Source organism: Triticum aestivum, chromosome 1D (assembly GCF_018294505.1).
Source record: "Triticum aestivum cultivar Chinese Spring chromosome 1D, IWGSC CS RefSeq v2.1, whole genome shotgun sequence".
Classification (NCBI taxonomy): domain Eukaryota; kingdom Viridiplantae; phylum Streptophyta; class Magnoliopsida; order Poales; family Poaceae; genus Triticum; species Triticum aestivum.
The window spans coordinates 334,464,011-334,479,820 of NC_057796.1; positions in this window are offsets into that span (position 1 = coordinate 334,464,011).

Sequence of the window (15,810 nt, forward strand, 5' to 3'; positions counted from 1 at the left end):
CTACTGTATTCCAACTTCTCTATGGTTCATACCCTCCGATACTACTCACAAATTCATCAAAATAAGCAAACAACACATAGAAAACAGAATCTGTCAAAAACAGAACAGTCTGTAGTAATCTGTAACTCCCGAATACTTCTGTAACTCCAAAAATCCTACCAAATTAGGAAAACCTGAGAAATTTGTGTACCAATCGAGAGCAAAAAGAATCAGACCAAAAACACGTTTCTGTGAATTATCAAAACTAATTTACTGGGCGCAAAAGTTTCTGATTTTCAGCAGGATCAACACAAGTATCACCGTAAGCTATCCTAAAGGTCTTACTTGGCACTTTATTGAAACAAACGCTATAAAACATGATTACTACAGTAGCTTAATCACGTGGACACACAAAAACAGTAGGGGTAAATATTGGGTTGTCTCCCAACAAGCGCATTTCTTTATTGCCTTTTTAGCTAGGCATGATGATTTCAATGATGCTCGTATAAAAGATAAGAATTGAAACATAAAGAGAGCATCATGAAGCATATTACTAACACATTTAAGTCTAACCCACTTCCTATGCATAAGGATTTTGTGAGCAAACAACTTATGGCAAGAATCAACTAGCATAGGAAGGTAAAACAAGCAAATCTTCAAGATTTTCAACACATAGAGAGGAAACTTGATATTATTGCAATTCCTACAAGCATATATTCCTCCCTCATAATAAATTTCAGTAGCATCATGAATGAATTCAACAATATGACCATCACATAAAGCATTATTTTCATGATCCCCAAGCATATAAATTTTTTTACTCTCCACATAAGCAAAATTCTTCTCATTCGGAATAGTGGGAGTATCATAAGAAACTTGAATACTATAAATTGTTTCCACATTAAAAGAGTAATGTTCAGAAAAAGGGTAATCATAATCATGACAAGTTTTATAAATATAATCATCACTACTTTTTATAGCATAAGTGTCATCACAATAATCATCATAAGTAGCAACTTTGTTCTCATCATAATCAATTGAAACCTCTTCCAAGATAGTGGAATATTATTAAATAAAGTCATGACCTCTCTAAATCCACTTTCATAATTGTCACAATAAGATTCAACACCCTCCAAAATAGTGGGATCATTACTTCCTAAAGTTGACACTCTTCCAAACCCACTTACATCAATATAATCATCATAAGTAGGAGGCATGCTATCATCATAATAAATTTGCATATCAACCTTGGGGGACTAAAAATATCATCTTCATTAAACACAGCATCCCCAAGCTTGTGGCTTTGCATATCATTAGCATCATGGATATTCAAGGAATTCATACTAACAACATTGCAATCATGCTCATCATTCAAATATTTAGTGCCAAACATTTTAATGCATTCTTCTTCTAACACTTGAGCACAATTTTCCTTTCCATCATTTTCACGAAAGATATTAAAAAGACGAAGCATATGAGGCACCCTCAATTCCATTTTTTTGTAGTTTTCTTTTATAAACTAAACTAGTGATGAAACAAGAAACTAAAAGATTCAATTGCAAGATCTAAAGATATACCTTCAAGCACTCACCTCCCCGGCAACGGCGCCAGAAATTGCTTGATGTCTACTACGCAACCTTCTTCTTGTAGACGTTGTGGGCCGCCAAGTATAGGGGTTTGTAGGACAGTAGCAAATTTCCCTCAAGTGTATGACCTAAGGTTTATCAATCCGTGGGAGGTGTAGGATGAAGATGGTCTCTCTCAAACAACCCTGCAACCAACTAACAAAGAGTCTCTTGTGTCCCCAACACACCCAATACAACGGTAAATTGTATAGGTGCACTAGTTCGGCGAAGAGATGGTGATACAAGTGCAATATGGATGGTAGGTATAGGTTTTTATAATCTGAAAATATAAAAACAGCAAGGTAACTATTGATAAAAGTGAGCACAAACGGTATTGCAATGCATTGAAACAAGGCCTAGGGTTCATACTTTCACTAGTGCAAGTTCTCTCAACAATAATAACATAACTGGATCATATAACTATCCCTCAACATGCAACAAAGAGTCACCCCAAAGTCACTAATAGCGGAGAACAAACGAAGAGACTATTGTAGGGTACGAAACCACCTCAAAGTTAAACTTTCTGATCAATCTATTCAAGAGTCTGTAGTAAAATAACACGAAGCTATTCTTTCCGTTTGATCTATCCTAAAGTTCGTACTAGAATAACACCTTAAGACACAAATCAACCAAAACCCTAAGGTCACCTAGATACTCCAATATCACCTCAAGTATTCATGGGTATGGTTATACGATATGCATCACACAATCTCAGATTCATCTATTCAAACCAACACAAAGTACTTCAAAGAGTGCCCCAAAGTTTCTACCGGAGAGTCAAGACGAAAACGTGTGCCAACCCCTATGTAAGTTCACAAGGTCACTGAACCCGCAAGTTGATCACCAAAACATACATCAAGTAGATCATGTGAATATCCCATTGTCACCACAGATAAGCACATGCAAGACATACATCAAGTGTTCTCAAATCCCTAAAGACTCAATCCGATAAGATAACTTCAAAGGGAAAACTCAATCCATTACAAGAGATAGAGGGTGAGAAACATCATAAGATCCAACTATAATAGCAAAGCTCGCGGTACATCAAGATCGTGCCACATCAAGAACACGAGAGAGAGAGATCAAACACATAGCTACTGTTACATGCCCTCAGCCCCGAGGGTGAACTACTCCCTCCTTGTCATGGAGAGCGCCGGGATGATGAAGATGGCCACCGGTAAGGGATTCCCCCTCCAGCAGGGTGCCGAAAAAGGGTCCCGATTGGTTTTTGGTGGCTACAGAGGCTTGCGGCGGCGGAACTCCCGATCTAGGTTATGTTCTGGAAGTTTGGGGATATATAAGAGGTGTTGGTGTCGGGAACAAGTCAGGGGGGTCCACGAGGCGGCCACGAGATAGGGGCGCGCCCAGGGGGTAGGGCGTACCCCCCCACCCTCGTGGTGGCCTTGGGACTCTTCTGGTCGATCTCCGGTACTCCGTGGGCTTCTTCTGGTCCAAAAACAATCTCCGTGAAATTTCAGGTCAATTGGACTCCGTTTAGTGTTCCTTTTCTGCGATACTAAAAAACAAGGAAAAAACAGAAACTGGCACCGGGCTCTAGGTTAATAGGTTAGTCCCAAAAATCATATAAAATAGCATATAAATGCATATAAAACATCCTAGATGGACAATATAATAGCATGGAACAATAAAAAATTATAGATACGTTGGAGACGTATCAGGATGGAACCTTGTGGGGGTGCATCATAGTCCACCATGCCCATCGTCCTGTCCAAAGGAAGGACGAAGTCGTCGTGGATCGGCGCGTCATCATATATGGGACCTAGCACCAAATGAGAAGACACAATAGAGGTAGAGGTTAAGTTGTTAGAAATCGAAACGGCCTCACAGGCCCTATCAACTACCTCACTGTCTCTATGTGGTGGTGGCTCACTCACTCCCTCAAGGTAGGTGCACTCAATGTCACATATGGTGGAGTCACTCAAATCACTCAAGTAGTGGTGGTGGTGGCTCTCCTCACATGGGAATTGGGGCAACTCATATATGGGGCTAGTGGTGAAGTCACTCTCACTCTCAATATGGTGGCACAAGTCACTCAAGTCATCATACATTGTCGTGGTCGAAGGGAAAATCCCATGATCAACCATCTCGTAGTCTTCGTCATGGATGAAGGCCAACGATGGCACATCATCACTCTCGTCCTGGATGAATCCCAAAGATGGCACATCATCAATCTCGCCTCCAAATATGGAAGCATCATCCTTGCTCGTCACCGTGTCGCTCGCCTCCAAATCTTGGTCCTTTAGTTGCTTTGTAGTCGTACTCGTCGTTGCACCGTCTTGAAAAAGAGTCGTAGTAGACTCGGCATCATCAATGCCACAAAGAGGGATGGCGGTGAAGTCGAACTTGGGAACGTCATCTTGGAGTTCGTCGGGCTTGGACATCTCGGTGGTACTAACTTCATGCTCGCCATCTTGGAGCGTGGTCGTCGCGAAGTGTGCTTGGGGTCGAGTAGACTTGGCCTTCATGAGTTCTTGCTCCGCCTTGAGAGCACCAATGTAGTTGTCATCGAGGGACTTCTAGTTCTCGAGGAAGATAGTCCTGGAGATGTCGTTGTTCAATCCCATCATGAAGTAGAACTTCATCCAAATGGGTTCGTCCACACTGGCTCGTCGCAAGGCTCTCTTCACATTCTTGAAGTACTCATCGAGGGACTTGGATCCTTGTATGGTGTTCTCCAATTGGCGTTGACGATGTTCCATGTAGGTGGAAGGCACAAATTCTCGCCTCATCACTTTCTTCATCGTGGGCCATGTCATGGTGAAGCTTGTTGAAGGTCTATGAAGCCACCATGTTGATGCGTAGTCATGGAGGGTACTTGTGGCGCACTTCACTTGATCTTCGGAGGGGACTTAGTGTAGCTTTAGGTAGTCGTCCATCTTGCACTCCCACTTGAGGTACTCTTCGGGGTCATGAGTCCCAAAGAATGGAATCTCATCATCATCGGTGAATTCGAAGTAGCTCATGGAAGTAGTGGACTTGAGCTCGTGGAGTAGGCGAAGATGTCGTACATTCGAAGGCGAAGATGCCCTGAAGTCACTTGGCGAAGATGCCAATGTTGTTGAAGAAGTTGTAGTCTTGGGGCTGATGTCGCGGCTCTGTATAGCCCATGCACACGGGGGTGCAGGAGGCCGTGTGCACGGGGTCCCATGTGCACGGGTGTGGCAGAGAAGCCAACTCTCGTCCAGCAAGTTGCTCTTCGTGGTCTTGTCGGTATCGATGCCGGGGTGTACTTGCCGAAGATGGTAGTTCTTGAACCCTTGCACTTGAGCGTCTTCTCGAAGATGAGGAAGACTTCTTGCGGTTGTCGATGATGACCTTGAGATCCTCATGTGCTTTTTCATCTTGGCTTCGATGAAGTTCTTCGTAGCATCGAACTCGTCGTGGTGGTTGTAGACCAGAGATGATGTTCTTTGCCTATCCATCACAAGACTCGAGCAAAGTTGAGTAGGAAATGAGATAAACAATACCAAGCTACCTTTTCCCAAAGTTGAGAATGTATCTCGTATCACTCAATGTGAAATGAAAGAATAGTGGAATTGGTACTGGACTTGTTCACTCACACCTACAAAGTAAAGCTTTCGGGTGGCTTGGTTAGGATAAGTGGCACAAATTCATGCAAATTGAAGTCCAAGATATTGTAAATGTTGAAATAAATCCAAAGGACTCAAAATGCAAAGCAAGTGATCACAAATATAGAGGAGGGCAATGAAGAAACACACACGGTGGGATAATGGGGTCTGTGCAACTATAGGGATGAGCAATACAAAATTGCCTAACGAAGACTAAGCTCGTGTTGCACAAACACTAGGAGAGCACTAGCTTGATTGCACACCTGGGCACGATTCACCACTTGGCACCAACCTATTTGTATGCAAGCTAAATATTTCCTATTCCATGTATCCTCATGCACAAGTATCTCTTTTCATGCTCAACACTCTTTTGCTTCTAAGCTTATGATCTTTCTTTTCTTGCTTAAAAGCTTTTTTTGACTTTTTTTATTTTTCTCTTCTCTTCCTTTCCACTATGCTTATTGAGCCTCAACCAAACACATGAGATAATTATCTCAAGATATGCACGGGAGCAAGCAATGGCACTATATGATATATCCAATGATGCAACAATATGATATCGTATCGCTATGGTGCACAAGTTTTCGCGAAGCCCGGCAATACTCGGATAACTAGTCTCAATAGGTATGAAGGTGTGCGCAAAGATGGTGGGGCTATCAAGATGTAATGGCAAGGAAGGAAAATTTTATGACATAATGGATAGCTTCCTCACACTTAACCTTTCACGAAGTCAGGGGGTAACCGGCCTTGCTTCCGGTTGAAGATGGTGTCAAAGGATGGATGGTCGTCGTTGATGTGGAAGCTCATGGTGGATGTAGTCAATGGAATTAGGCGTTACTCGTGTCGTTCCACATGGTGGTGATGAATATGTAACCGTCCCTAAGTAGCCGAAACACCATAGGAGACTCAAATCACAACTCAAACAACCACAAATACCAAAGGAACCAAAATGGGTTAGTTTGCGGAAGTTTTATGTGGTGGTGCGGAAGTTATGGCGGAAGGCCTATACAAAAGATGCAAAAATGGACAAAATTTGATGGAGTCAAATGGTGTGGGAACCTATCTAGATGGATGGGGGTGTCAATAGCTACTCAACGAGCTAAAGAACGTCAAAAACAGACTCCAGACGCGAAAGTTACGACCGAACCGGTGAATCGGTGGCGGCTGTTGTAGGGGGCCATGTGCACGGGGGTAGGAGGCGGTGGGCACGGGGTCCCGTGCGCACGGTATAGGTCCGTGGGCATGGGGTGTCCATGAAATTTTCAGGGGCCCGTGGGCACGGGGTAGCCGGAAATTTCACGATTTCAAAGTCAGATTTGAGAGGGATAAAGAAAAATTAGGCTATGGGGACGCAATTGGAGGTGGATCTACTTTCTATACATCAGATCCATGGATTGAAATCAACAAAAACTCACAAGGAACAACAAATCACAAAAAAATTGGTACGGCTCTTTTTGTGGGGATTTTCGAAATTGGGCAAGAACAAGCAAAATTAGGCTAGAAAACGAGGAGGGGGGCTCCAATTTCATGAGAAACCATGGCTCATGATACCAAGATGTTGTAGGGTGGAACCCTAAGTGGATCTTTCATGAATTGGAGGGGAAATCCCCAATAACAAGAAGAACACAAAGGGGAAATCCCAAGAGAACACTAAAGAACAAATCCAATCACACATCCACTAGACTCAAATCCACACAAGATCCACAAAGGTACATAAACAACAAGAGGACATGGGTACATGGTAAAGTTCATCTCAAATCCAAAGGAGATGAGATCTTGGTGATCTTGGTAGATCCTTCCCTCAAGGGGGTCTTGAATCCCTAGGGATCTTCTCCAATGGAGGCCTTGAACTCCATGAGTGTCTCTCTCTCTCTCTCAAGAGGAATCCCACAAGGGGAGGTACATGAGCTAAGCTCTAATGTCTAGATCTATTCTTAGCTAAGTCTAAATGGAGGAGATGAAGGAGTATATGTAGTCCTAGGGGATGAATGGGTAAGCAAGGGAGAAATTGACATTACATGGGCAAAGCCCGCAGCAACATTCAGGGGGGCCCGTGTGCACAGGGTAAGTGGAGCTCGTGCGCATGGGGTATCCAAAGACCTGACGCATGAGCCCGTGGGCACGGGGTCCGTGAGGCCCGTGGACATGGGGGTCCCGTGAACACGGGGGCCGGCCTGCATGAGGTTTTCAAGAACCTCGTGACAAGCTTCGAGGTATGCTTCTATCTTTGCACCAAATTAACTTGTTTGTTTGAGCTTTTCGATTTATGTATTGGTCCGAGGACATGATATCACGACCTTCTAAACGGAGCAGTGAGTGACTAGCCCCCGAGCCCAAAGCTAGTTTCAAGAAACCAGCCTTGGGGTCGTATATCTTTGTTAGGAGCTTGTAGTGTAGCCCCAGGGCACTGCTTAAGGCAGTCGTCCTGGAATTTCAACAGTTTGATTGCGGGCTTTGTAACAAGGGTTTTTGCTGGCATGTCTCGACCTCGGTTCTGGCCTCCGTCTCCAAGGAGACTGCGGAGATGAACCGGAAGCTCGAGAGGTCCCAGTAGGACCTCAACCTAGTGAACCAGAGGTTCGAGCAGTCTCAAGGTAAGCGATTTTGCACAGGAAAGGTTGTGACAGATCTATGTTGGGCGAAAAACTAAGGCCGAATTGTTTTGATGACAACAGCGTTAGCCGAGCTTGAGATGCTCAAGGCCGGGCTCAAAAAGTTTCAGCAAGAGGTCGAGCAGCATAAAGCTGCGGCCGCAAAGGCGGAGGAGGCCCGAGTCGCCGAGAAGGTGGTTGGGGACAAGGACCGGGCGCAGGTCCTTGAGGTCGAGGAGACCCTGAAGGGCGTGTTCGTAGCATGTGACAAGCTTCAGGCGGAGGGTAGCGGACGAAGGAGGAGCTTGAAAAGCTCCAGCTTGCCCATTCCGATCTCAAGATCGTGGCCCCCGCAGATAGCGAGGTGCTCCAGCAGTTGGAGCAAAGGGTGCATCAAGCTCACTCAACTGTGGCATTCCATAGAAGTCTTCACGGACCTCCCGCAGAGCATGGTGGATTGTGTTGTGCATTTCGACCAGCTGGCGGGTCATGAGGAGGAGAAGGCCTTCTGGGGGCAGTTCTCGGGGTCTCCATCATCGCAGCTGCTGAATCATTGAATGAAGCAGCTGGTGGAATTACTTCACATGGTGAGACCGGCACTTCAAGACCTCTGCATCTCACCGTGGCCTGCTAAAGCCCTTCCAACCAGCCTCTTTGGGCTCGTGATGCACCTTCGAGGGGCGGTCACGCGTGCCGATAGCTGGAGGAGGTCCTTGTGCTTTGAAGGAGTCTTTGAAACAAACTGCGCTCAGAATACATCTCTCACTCACAAATTTATTTTGTTGGAAGAGCAAGACATCGCCCTTCGGAGTATCAACCGTATGTTGGAGTATCTGCCAAGGCTGAAGGACAAGCCTACTACTTCATCATCACGGCCATCACCAAAGGAGACTTGAGTACACGGGTATGGGCACTCCCCTTGGCTTCTGCCAAGCTTGGGGGAGGTGCCCCGGTATCGTATCTGTTGGGGAACGTAGTAATTTCAAAAAAAAATTCCTACGCACACGCAAGATCATGGTGATGCATAGCAAAAAGAGGGGAGAGTGTTGTCCACGTACCCTCGTAGACCGACAGCGGAAACGTTATCACAACGCGGTTGATGTAGTCGTACGTCTTCACGATCCGACCGATCAAGTACCGAACGTACGGCACCTCCGAGTTCTACACACGTTCAGCTCGATGATGTCCCTCGAACTCCGATCCAGCCGAGTGTTGAGGGAGAGTTTCGTCAGCACGACGGCGTGGTGACGATGATGATGTTCCACCGACGCAGGGCTTCGCCTAAGCTCCGCAACGGTATTATCGAGGTGTAATATGGTGGAGGGGGGCACCGCACACGGCTAAGAGATCTCAAGGATCAATTGTTGTGTCTCTGGGGTGCCCCCCTGCCCCCGTATATAAAGGAGCAAGGGAGGAGGAGGCCGGCCCTAGGAGGGGGCGCACCAAGTGTGGAGTCCTACTAGGACTCCCTAGTCCTAGTAGGATTCCACCTCCCATATGGAATAGGAAAAGAGGAAGGGAAAAAGAGAAGGAAGGAAGGGGGCGCCCCCCTTCCCTAGTCCAATTCGGACCATACCAAGGGGAGGGGTGCGGCCACCCTTGAGGCCCTTTTCCTTCTTTCCCGTATGGCCCAATAAGGCCCAATATGTATTCCCGTAACTCTCCGGTACTCCGAAAAATATCCGAATCACTCGGAACCTTTCCGAAGTCCGAATATAGTCGTCCAATATATCAATCTTTACGTCTCGGCCATTTAGAGACTCCTCGTCATGTCCCCGATCTCATCCGGGACTCCGAACTCCTTTGCTACATCAAAACTCAATAAAACTGTCATCGTAACGTTAAGCGTGCGGACCCTACGGGTTCGAGAACTATGTAGACATGCCCGAGACACGTCTCCGGTCAATAACCAATAGCGGGACCTAGATGCCCATATTGGCTCCCACATATTCTACGAAGATCTTTATCGGTCAGACCGCATAACAACATACGTTGTTCCCTTTGTCACCGGTATGTTACTTGCGCGAGATTTGATCGTCGGTATCTCGATACCTAGTTCAATCTCGTTATCGGCAAGTCTCTTTACTCGTTCCGTAACACATCATCCCGCAACTAACTCATTAGTCACAATGCTTGCAAGGCTTATAGTGATGTGTATTACCAAGTGGGCCCAGAGATACCTCTCCGACAATCGGAGTGACAAATCCTAATCTCAAAATACGCCAACCCAACAAGTACCTTTGGAGACACCTGTAGAGTACCTTTATAATCACCCATTTACGTTGTGACGTTTGGTAGCACACAAAGTGTTCCTCCGGTAAACAGGAGTTGCATAATCTCATAGTCATAGGAACATGTATAAGTCATGAAGAAAGCAATAGCAACATACTAAACGATCGGGTGCTAAGCTAACGGAATGGGTCAAGTCAATCACGTCATTCTCCTAATGAGGTGATCTCGTTAATCAAATGACAACTCATGTCTATGGCTAGGAAACATAACCATCTTTGATTAACGAGCTAGTCAAGTAGAGGCATACTAGTGACACTCTGTTTGTCTATGTATTCACACATGTATTATGTTTCCGGTTAATACAATTCTAGCATGAATAAAAAACATTTGTCATGATATAAGGAAATATATAATACTTTATTATTGCCTCTAGGGCATATTTCCTTCAGTATCACCACCACTTTTATCATCATTATGTATCTTAGTTTGATCCTTAGTTATTTCGTGATCTAGAAGAATAAAGATTTAGTATGATATATTTTCGAGTGCTTGCTTAGTGATCTATCTATCTATGTAATCGTGTGCGAGATACATAATAAAGAGTAGTTTGAGTTTTGCTTTGCCTTCTTGTTTCAATCTTAGCAATGGAAAATAAAATAATAAAAAGATCATATGCTACTCTGATGGGGAGCAATGACTTCACATAAAAGAAGTATAGTTGATAAAATTTGTTGGAAGTTGACAAGCATAGCATAGGTTATTGGTGCAATCCATGAAAAAGTAATAAAGTAAGAGAGGTCTCACATATAGATATACTATCTTGGACATCTTTTATGATTGTGAGCCCCATCAAATATTCTATGTAAATTAGTTGACATTGGACAAGGTAGACAACGTAATGAGTTATGGTTGTTGACATTCACATAGAAGTTATATTGTTATGGATCTTCTAACATGTGGTGCTTGTTTAGGATCTTTTGCTAGCCAAACATTCGCACTAAGTAGAGATACTACCCGTGCATCCAAAACCCTTAAACCCAGTGTCATGTCATGAGAGTCCACCACATCTACCTATGGATTGAATAAGATCCTTCAAGTAAGTTGTCATCGGTGCAAAAGCAATAAAAATTGCTCATAAATATGTATGATTTTTATTGTAAGGGAAAGTAAGGGGGTGTTTGTTTCCAGGGACTTTTTGGTGTAGGGACTAGAAAAAGTCCCTCTTAGAGACATTTTTACCAAACAGGAGGGACTACTAGGGACTAAAAGTTGCTTTTGGGACTAAATGAAGAAGACTCTCAAGGAGAGTCTTTTTTGGGACTTTTCCAACAATGCCCCTCCCTGCACCCATTGCCCCGCCGTCCCATGGTGTTGTTTGGTTGTTATTTTTCTATATACTAGGGGTAACATGGTCTTTTATATGTCATTTAATAACCTCTAGGGAGGGACTAGGGACTTTTTAGTCCTTGGAAACAACAGGGAGGGACTTTTGTAGGGACTAGGCACATTTTAGTTGGGACTAGAAAAAGTCCTAGGACTTATGAACCAAACATGGCCTAAGCTTTGTACGATCTTGTGATGGTGAAGAAATAAAAGCGACAGACTGCATAATAAAGGTTGCTATCGCAAGGGGCAATATAAAGTGAGGTTCCTTTATATTAAGACTTTGCACATCCAAAAACAAAAAGTGCATGACAACCTCGGCTTCCCTCTGCGAAGGGCCTATCTTTTACTTTCATGTATTTGCTTTCATGTATTTACTTTTATGCAAGAGTCAATAGTGTTTGTCCCTATTCCTCTCTATGTACTCTCTAGTGGCAAGCATCATGTGGTAGATAGATCCAAACATATATATAAGTTGGGAGGTGAAATCATAAGGCCCTATCTTTCTATGTGTCTGACTAAGACTTTTGCTCTATAAATATGCCTTGAGTGTCAGCAATCATAGAAGACTATATGATGGTCGAGTATGTGAACTTGCTAAACAAAGCTCTTACATAGACTCTTTTTGAAAATATGATGGATTGTGATTGTTTCAATGACCGAGAACATAGTTTATTAGTATCCAATAAAGTTTATGTTCCATACTTTAGATTGTGAATGAATTGTTACTCTAGCATGAGATGTTTTATGATGATATATTGTTGTTATAATAATGACCATGATGCTTCCATGTCCGTATTTTCGGCTTTCGCTTGAGGACAAGTGAGGTCTAAACTTGGGGGAGTTGATACGTCCATTTTGCATCATGTTTTTATGTTGATATTTATTGCATTATGGATTATTATTTCACTTTATAATACAATTCGCATGCCTTTTCTCTCTTATTTTGCAAGTTTTACATGAAGAGGGAGATCGCCGGCAGCTGGAATTCTGGACCAGAATGGGCTATATCAAAGGCACTTTTTCTGAACACCTCCAAATGAGCTGAAAATTGACAGAGAATTATTTTGGAATATATTAAAATTATTGGCGAAAGAAAAACAAGAGGGGGGCCACCAGGCAGCCGCAAGCCTAGGGGCGCGCCCTAACCCCTAGGCGTGCCCCCCGAGCTTGTGGCGCCCGTGGCAGGCCTCCGAGACCCATCTTCTCCTATGTGGTGCCATTTGACCTAGAAAAAAAAATCAGAAGGACGGTTTCGGGACGAAACACCGCTGTCTCAAGGCGGAACCTGGGCAGGAGCACTTTTGTTCTCCGGCGGAGCGACTCCGGCGGGGAAACTTCCCTCCGGAAGGGGGAAATCGAAGCCATCGTCATCACCAACGATCCTATCATCATGGGAGGCCCGATCTTCATCAACATTTACACCAACACCATCTCATCTCAAACCCTAGTTCATCTCTCATATTCAAACTTTGTGTCAAAACCTCATATTGGTACTTGTGGGTTGCTAGTAGTATTGATTACATCTCGTAGTTGATGCTAGTTGGTTTATTTGGTGGAAGATTATATGTTCAGATCCTTGATGTTATTCAATAACCCTTTGGTCTTGAGCATGAATATGATTTGTGAGTAGTTACTTTTGTTCTTGAGGACATGGGAGAAGTCTTGTCATAAGCAATCATGTGAATTTGGTATTCATTCGATATTCTGATGATATGTATGTTGTTGCTTCCTTTAGTGGTGTCATGTGAACGTTGACTACATGACACTTCACCATCTTTGGGCCTAAGGGAAGGCATTGTGGAGCACTCCCTCCGTTCCTAAATATAAGTATTTTTAGACATTTCAAATGGACTACAACGTATGGATGTGTGTAAACATATTTTGGAGTGTAGATTCACTCATTTTGCTCCGTATGTAGTCACTTGTTGGAATCTCTAAAATGACTTATATTGGGGAACGGAGGTAGTAGTTATTAGATGATCGGTTGATAGAGTGACAGAAGCTTAAACCCTATTTTATGTGATATTCCGTAAGGGGCTGATTTGGATCCATATGTTTCATGCTATAGTTAGATTTATTTTAATTCTTCTTTCATAGTTGCGGATGCTTGCGAGAGGGGGTAATCATAAATGGGAGGCTTGTTCAAGTAAAAAAACACTCCAAGCACCAGTCCACCCACATATCAAATTATGAAAATAACAAACGTGAATCAAACAAACATGATGAAAGTCGTGCTTATTATATTCTGGCCTGCCCTTTGCTACAAAAAGGATTGAGCTACCTTGTTGCACATTTGTTACCGTTACTACCTATTGCTCGTTACAAATTATCTTGCTATCAAACTATCCGTTACCAATAATTTCAGTGCTTGCAGAAAATACCTTGTTGAAAACGCTTGTCATTTCCTTCTGCTCCTTGTCAGTAAAAAAAAGGTACACTGCATGCCCTTTTAACATACTTTATTTAACATATGTAGCCAATTCACATGAGGTAAAAACATTTAATATTCAATAGCAATTAATTAGGTTAATTAAGGTTATGCCCTAAAAAGAACTTTATATTAGTTAACAGGAACGACTAATAGCATGGTTGGAAATTAAGCATTTTTTTAGTCAAATTACATATAAAAATTATTTTAATCCGAGTGACGGTTGCACCATGATCATTTTAACATATTTTCTATAAATAATAAATACCAGGGACCTAAACGGATTGAAAACAGAGTGAACTGGACCTACTAACGCGGAATACTAACCAGCGCCCAGGTGCCTGCAACAGTGGCTACAGAAGTTGGGCTGAAGCCCAACAAATAAAGAGAAAGGAGAGGGATTTAATACTGGACCGCGGGTTATTTAAAAGGACACCAGGTTTTTTTTATAAAATGTACGACAATGGATGAGCAGAAACACTCCATACTTATATATATATACACACATTATTTGTGAAATACGTACATATTTATACATAAAAAATAGTATACTCAAAATATGATACATAGTACTTAACAAGTATTATATATACTACATAAACATTCTTATATACAACATAGTACGCGTATATAAGGATCCCATAGCCAACACGTCATCCCATATATGTATTCTCTTTGTATTTTTAGTTTTTGATTGATTTAGTTTCCATGCAGGAAAGAGAGAGATTGCTTGGACCAATGCAAAAGGCTATTTCCTCTGTCTTACTCCATCTATCCTTTATATAAGGTGTATTTTTTAAGATGCATTTTTTCTACTGGAACAATGCCCGTGCGTTCCAACGGGATATAAATATTTTAGTATGTTAGTTTGTGATATACGATTGTGTAAATAAATGTTCATTAGATTCTGTCCGTGATTTATCTTATATTTTGGTCAGAATTGATTTACCTGCCCATAGTATGCGATTCTGTAAATAAATGTTCATTAAATTCTGCTTCTGATTTATCTTATATTCTGATCAGAATTTGGTAAGTAAATAAAAATGAAATTGATTTAGAAGGTAAATAAACTAAAGTGATTAATTATTATATGGGGAAGGTTGGAAGAATGATTGATGGGAAGAAAGATGAATCGGGAATTTTTAAGTAGTATAATAATATAGAGATTTCTCATAATTCCGTCTTTAGACCTCAAAAAAAGAAAAAATATCTCTCTTCTGATTGCATGTATCTCTCATTGTATCGAAAAAAGAAAGTATCTCTTTCGATTGTGTGTATTCTTTTCTTTCCTAGCCTAAATGATTTACTTGCTGCTAATGAGTGATTTAGTCAAGGTTAATTTCCTTCTAAATTATGTATAATTATGTGCATTATTCATCATGATCAAAATAATACACCTTACATATAACCAAAGGAATGGAGGGAGTATAATATGATATACTCCAGTTTTTTATACAATTTTAGAGTATGCTACTCCCTCCCCGTGCATAATAGTCCCTCCATCTTTTATGTAAGGTGTATAATTCTTAGGACGATGATTAAGGCATAAAATTAACTTTCGCTAAATCATTGATTAGTGGCAAGTAAATTATTTAGACTAGTAAAGTAAGAGATACACGCAATCGGGAGAAAGGTACTTTGCTTTTTTTCCTTTATAAAGAGAGATACATGCAATTAAAGGAGAGATACTTTTCTTTTTCTAGATGGCTAAAATCAGATTTTGAGGAATTAGAAAAAATGCACCTTATATTATGAAATGAAATTTTATATAAAAAAAAGGATGCCGATAAGTGCCACACGTGTGAGTGTTAGGGGTCTGCCCACACATTTTGTGTGGTGTATAAGAGGAACAGCCCACACACCTACGTGTGGGCAAAACAAGTAATGCCCACACACCTCTTTTTCCCCTCCCGATCCCTCTTACACGCGTGTGTGTGGGCGAAATAGATAACGCCCACACGCCCCGTACGTCAGGCCTC